This window comes from Psammomys obesus, unplaced genomic scaffold, assembly GCF_907164565.1.
Source record: "Psammomys obesus unplaced genomic scaffold, mPsaObe1.curated_primary_1811, whole genome shotgun sequence".
NCBI classification, from domain to species: Eukaryota; Metazoa; Chordata; class Mammalia; order Rodentia; family Muridae; genus Psammomys; species Psammomys obesus.
In genome coordinates, this window is record NW_026590062.1 from 994,973 (window position 1) to 1,001,817 (window position 6,845).

At 47.3% G+C, this 6,845-nt stretch overlaps 1 protein-coding gene across 3 annotated transcripts in view; it reads left to right on the forward strand.

Moving 5' to 3' along the window:
- Positions 1 to 6,845, forward strand: part of Ttc28 (tetratricopeptide repeat domain 28) — a 412,775-nt gene that overhangs the window by 352,157 nt on the left and 53,773 nt on the right. The gene's annotated exons all lie outside the window — the stretch shown is intronic.

A 6,845-nucleotide genomic window follows, 5' to 3' on the forward strand; every position in this document is an offset into this window, starting at 1 on the left:
CACTTCAACTACTTCCTGACTCCTATATACTCTAGATGGGCATGTTCAGCTGGGGACTGTACACCACATGTATCCCAGGAGAGTGACAGATACTGTGGGTGACAGTGTCCTATTCCTAGCACCTCCCCAGACCAGGTGTTGGGGGCCGGGATTACTTACAGCTGATGGGGAAGAGAGAATGATTGGCTGGAGTTTCAGGAGAGGGACAAGTAGCCTTCCTCCCATGAGGGAGCATCAGCAGTTGCAACAGTCTGGTGGGTCACCACAGCTTCACTGATGAGGACAGTACTGGCCATATTATTCCCAGAAACCGTGCTCCACAGCACCAGCAATCCAGAGTCCTCAGTAGCAAGGCTGGTCCATGGCAGTCAGCGTCGGATCCTGGCACCTCTACTTTTGTCACAGATGGCCTGGAACTGTGGAGCCCAAGGTGGTCTGTGCGCCTGTGGGCACTCTGCTCCACACGCGGGCCCCTGTTGGGGAGCCTGTATACTTACAGAGGGACTCCTCCATGAGAATCAGAATAACCACTGCTCAATGCAGCATCAAGGTCAGGAGGGGTGGAATGGCCACCTGGTCCAGATCTCCTATCCAACCAAAGTCAGTGACATAAGTGAAACAGGACTTGCTTACAACCATGCTTCTGTCATAGCAAGGATCAACACACCCTAGCCCTCACCCAGACTTCCAGGCCAGGCCTATTCTGTTCTTCATTATCAAAATTAATATCATGTTTTGAGAAAACAGCCAAGGCATACAAAAATGTCATTTTCCAGCTTCTGTTTTTATGACGGATGGTCGACAGGCATCACCTGTATGCAAATTGTGGTTGCTGTGCATCCCAAGCTGGCCTGGCCTTGGCCTTGGGCAGGGGTTGATATCACAGGGGTTGACGCTCTGGTAGACCACTAAGACGTGGAAGTATGGATGCCCTCTGAGATTTAATCCTCAAATGCCCAGAAACTAGGACAGATCAGAGGTGGGCAAGGCTGCATCTATAGACAGCATAGCACGTGTGCCAAGGGACTGGGCTGCTCTCAGGCCCACGGTACTGCATGCTTGAAGTGAGACAGAGTGAAGAACAGGCAGTGGAAACACAGAAGGGAGAAGGGACAGTAAACAGGGCAAACCAAGCAATGCCCACCTCTAAGAGTTGTCAGAGGACTTGTGCTGGAGTCCATGGCCAGGCTGTTCCCACAGTGCACGTGGGGGGCACTGGGCTCCTGACTTTATTCCCCAGGATTGGAGCAGGTGCTCTAAGTCTCTGCTCAATGCCAGATACTGGGAGAATGGCAGGGCCACTCTCTGACCGACCCACACTCTGGTCAGCAGCAGGAGCATGATGAAGAGACTAAAATCCTAGTAAGTGTACAAATGAAAATACAGGTGTGGCAAGAACCTGTGAGCAGGGAAGGAGTGGGTAGCCTGTAACAGGAGCTCCGGAGGCTTCTGACGTCACTGTATCCTGAACCCTTCAGGCCATCAGTTGTGCTCAGGTCCCCGGCTTCTTGTTAGTCTTTGTGATGACCATTTGGTCTCTTGCATAGGAACTATCCACAGCGGCAGTTTGTAGCTTGTCTTTGCTACTTTGTGGGTTCTTTTTTCCCTACCCTTGAACCCCCCCACACACTCCACCCCCTCCCCCCATTTCACCTCCTATCACTAGATGGGAGAGAAAGAAGGATAAAGGAGAGAGAAGGGGGACAGAGAGAGAGAGAGAGAAATGAGAGAAAGAGCCCCGAATCTAATTTCTTTCTTGAGCACAGCTACTAGCAAACCACAAACCAACGCACCTAAACAACCAATAACCACCAACCCTGCCTTGGAGTCCTAACATTTATGTACCATCTTAAAAAGTTCCCAGAATTCCAAACCTCACACAGTCACAGAAACTATCTGCACCTGGCAAACCATGCCCCGGCTTAGAGCATGAGACAAATCATAGTCAGCTGCTGCAGACAGTCCAAAGCATCCCCCCATATACCTACAACTGAGATTAAAATGAAAACATATTCCTATAATGTTTCTGTGTTTTTTAAAGAAACCAAAATTCCAGAATTATCACTATAACAGTGTTCTGACTTGAATGGCCCCTGAGCTGAGGAAGAAAGAGCTAACTCCTTTCTTGGGCAAATTCAGAATGTCAGTCTAGGTTTCAAACCAAGGCCTGGCTCTTGAGGTAAATGCATGGAGGTTGCCTGGATGGGCCGTGCCACTTGGACCTTCCACACAAGCATGGGAAGCAACAGCTCAGTGTGCCCTTTTCTTACAGTGACTAAGTGACCTCACCCAGGTCATCCCAAGCCAACCAACCATCAGTGATGCTTAGCCCATGTGAAAACGCCCACGTCATCCCTGTTGTCACATGCCTGGATAAAACCACACACGCAAAGGCAGAAACACAGTGTCTGCCCACTGGGCCCGCCTTGCATCAGGGGTACTGCTTCCCCTACATTCTCAGTTAAAGAGTTTAAGCTCAGCATCCATTCAGGGTGGGGACAGGGAGGGGCTGGCAGTTGCTACTTTCCTGTGTCGGCAAGCAGTGGAGCCCCAGAGTTCCCAGCACACTGTGGCTCCTTGCTTTAGTGGGCACTTTGCTGGGCTGCCCTCCGTAGCCTAGATCCCACCTCAGGCTTGGGAAGTGAAGGTTCCCCAGGCCTGGAGAGGTCCTGTCAGCAGTGTGTTTGCATTTTGGGTATGATGCTAGAGAGTCCTGCAGGGGTGAAACTGTTGCCTGCACAGTTTCGTGGAGACAGTAAAAAGGCTTGTAGCATGTGGTTTTTCATCTGTAAAATCAGTACTGATTTGTAAAGCTATACATCTGGAGGACAGAAAGTAGATGGAAAGTAGAATATGGAATTATGTACTCTAGTTTTATAATGAATAAAGTGTGAATATGAAGATGTGCTGTGTCTGCATAGCTGGGACTAGGGGTGTTTGCTGTGTTTATCACTCTTTTCATCGTTTCAAAGTTGTTGTGCATGTTTTTTTTACAGTGGCCATACATTATTTTTTTAAGTTAGAAATATATAAATAATGAAAAACAAAAAACCTCCACCATTCAAAAGAAAAACACAGAAACTTTCCTGCAATTTTACCTCCTGAAGAATAAAAGACAAGCATATCTGGTCCTAGTAGATGTGGTTTTATTTTCCATTCTTACCCTCATTGAACAAGGTGCATGCTTCAGCTACCCCATCCTCCTCTCTGTCCTCCCTGCCTCTTGCCTCCACCCCTGCACCTCAGCTCATCCATCTCATTGAGCTTTGAACACCTCTGTGTGGGTTGTGCTGCAATGACTTCCTAATGTCATGTTGACATGTCTCTTCATGTCTGCGAACTAGTGAGTCTGTTGGGTCATCTAGGGGGCAAGGGTGACTCTCTGACAGATACATCACCAAGGATCCACCCCAACATGATGACAGCCACATCCCTGGTGTGCCCCTCCAGTCAATCTTCCACCTCCTGTATATAAGAGCATCCCACACAATATGTGTTTGGGGGCCAGCTGGTGGTGGTGAGGGTCAGATGACACCCCCTCCCCTCAGGAAGGAATGTTTCTTTTGAAGACTCTCTGCAGACAGTCATAGCTGCTCTGATTTCAACATGTGGGGGCCATGTCCTGTTTAAAGGGCAGAGACAGAACATGGATCCCTACACTGCAATGTGCAGACTCTGAGCCTGTGGTATCTCCACTGCACCCAGGCTTTATCTTAGTTCTTGTAGGTCACAGAACAGGTTCTGAAGACAGAAAGGACCATCACCTGCTATTATTCCCTCCCTGCTTTCTGATCCATAAGTAAATTTTGTGGGTTCTCCCTATAAAATTCAATTTTGAACAAGCTGCCATGTAATTGAAATAGAAATAGAAATAAAACATCTGGACAGATATGTAAGCAGTTAGGAGACTGAGCACAGCTCTTCCAGAAGGGACAAGTCCAAGGGCAGACAATTTCCGTATTGACCACCACCACCTAACAGGAGAGCAAACAGCAACCCTCTCAAAGGCACCCACACAACTGGAGTTATCCAGATACCAAAACCACATACATGCTACTAGGCAACTATGAACTGATGTCCATACTCAGGCTACAAATGTTTCAGAAAACACCATAACCAACTCAGCAGCACATGGAAAGGATGCCAAGTCCTGACCAAATGGGACTGATTTCCAGAACGCAAGCATGGTTCAGAACTTGAAAATTAATATAGTGCACATTAACAGGAGGCCAGAGGCACACACCCTTAGCCCAGCTGATGTGGAAAAGATACTAGTGGACACCCTTTTGTGATAAAACTGTGAAAGGAGGAGAAGAGAGAGGCCCCTCAGCATTGTTACATCCACATGTGAGCCAAGGCCTCAGCCAGCATTACTCTCAAGCACTCCTGCTGGAGCCAGAAAGACAGAATGTCACATCCTGCCACTGTTACCCAGCGTGGTCCTCCCCAGGGCAGTCAGACCAGGGAGGAAATGAGAGGAGGAAGTGAAACTTGAAAGATGCACTGATGTTAGGACTTTGAGTATGAGCCCTGAAGTCTCCAGGTAACATGAGTATAGCACAGATTGAACCAGGTCGCAAGGTTCTGAGCTTCGACTCTGAGTCCAGTTTCTGGGCCCTCTTGACAAAGCGTCTGGGGAGGAGGTTGAGACGGACCAGTTACAGCGGCAACAGAGCAACTAGTCTGGAGAAGGTCTGCATATTGAGCACTGCAAAAGTTGTTGAGAGGAATTAAAGCAGCCACAAGTAAATGCAAAGGCATCCCATATTCATGGAGTAGAGATGTCAACCCAAAACCACAGCTCTCATACTACAGGGAAAAGACACAGTGTTATCAGGAGCCGTTTTGAATGACTCTGACCTCGGAACACGGGTTTAGGTTACCCCAAAGTCTATGTTCCAGTGTGAAAGTAGTTTCATGAAGTTTTTTTTTTTTTTTTTTTTTTTTTATGAAACAGAGAAAGCCCTAAACCAAGGCAAGTTTAAAATACATCGGTAGGGGAAAAAAGTTTCAAGGGCTGGAGAGATGGCTCAGTGGTTAAGAGCACTGGCTGCTCTTCCAGAGATCCTGAGTTCAATTCCCAGCAGCCACATGGTGGCTCATAACCATCTATAATAAGATGGTTATATGAGATGGTGCCCTCTTCTGGCCTGCAACCATATATGCAGGCAGAACACTGTATATATAATAACTAAATAAATCTTTTAAAAAAATACATTGGTAGGTACTTTAGAGAGAGCCGGGCACAGCGAGACAGGGGATGCTTTACTATAGGCCCAAGATGCTATCTGACGGTGTTCTTTGCTTTCAGGTTGACAGAAGCTAGCTGTCTACTAAGTTAATAGATTCCGCAAGTTTTCTCTCTGTTAGTCATAAGATGTTAGTTCTGACATGGAAGATGGCAAGGAATAGCTCTTACAAAGGCTAGAACTAGCCCAAGGTAAGGCAATTAGCCCTGGACCTGCAACATTCCAGCCTCTCCACAGAACTGCAGTTTTGACGAATCAGTTTGTAGGCACAGCTTTTTTTCCAGAGCTAATTCTGCTTAAATCTTCATACTGTGCACGTGGTATACGGGTTCAGTGTACTCTGTAAAGATCCCAGCATCAGGTTCATTTAAATCACAGGAGCTCTCTTGGGATCCTGTAGAGCTGAAACCCTCAAAGAGAAGTGAAGTCGAGCTCTCGCACTTCCTGATTCTGAAACATGATTCCAAAGCTACCAGGATGGAGGCAGTCTGATGCTGGCACGGGGACAGGAGCATGTACATGCGTATGCACATACATAAGCCTGCCAGGTGGGACAGATGGCAGAGATGCAAACCCTTCTGTGTACAGCTGAGCCCTTCCTGGCACCTTATACAAACTCACTCCAGACAGGTACAGACCTGACGTAAGACTCAGGGTCATAAAACTACAAGAAAATAGAGGAGGGAAGCAGCGTCTAGAGAGGACACATCTGCCTTGAAAACACAAGTGTAACAGGGAAAAGCTGCAAGGGAAAAGGGCAGCAGATGCAGAATAAACCAAAACACTACAATCCAGTGTAAAATGTGCAGAAGTTTGAGTTAAATTTCTCCCGAGAGATACACAAACAGCATATTAAAAGATGCCCTGCATTGCTCCAGCAAATAAATAAATGTAAATCAAATGAATGCCTGTGAGATGCCACCTCACACATTAGAAACGTATGGAAAAAAATAACAAGCGTCGATGAGGACAGGAAGCCAGAGCCCATATGTGGTGTTTATTGGAGAGTGAAGCAGGGTAACTGCTCAGGAAACAATTCAGGTGTCCATCAGACAATTATACATATAACTAACAAGGAACACAACAATCCTACTTCTAGGTGTTAAATCCTAAGAATTGGAAACACAAGCGGAAAGAAGCATGTGTGCACTCATGTTCATCATAGCATTGCTCCCAATACCCAGAGGCAGAAGAGACCTAAGTGTCCTTCTAGAGATAAATACCCACGAATGCGGTATGCACTTTCAGTGGAGATGCTGTCGTACACCACAGTCTGCCAGTGCAGTAAGTCAGGCTTTGAGTCAAATGCCTCCTGATCTATGTAGGTGACACAGCTAAAGCAGCCAGAGCACAGCAGTGCCCCACAGTGCTGCCACCTGTGCTCCGGAGTTATCCTGCAGTGCTGCCGCACACACACCACACCACACGCTCACATATCACACAGACACACACCGCACCACACACTCACATATCACACAGATACACACCGCACACACCACACACACACATACCACACCACACGCTCACATATCACACAGACACACACCACACACACATCATACACAGACACACTCACACACCACACACACACAGATA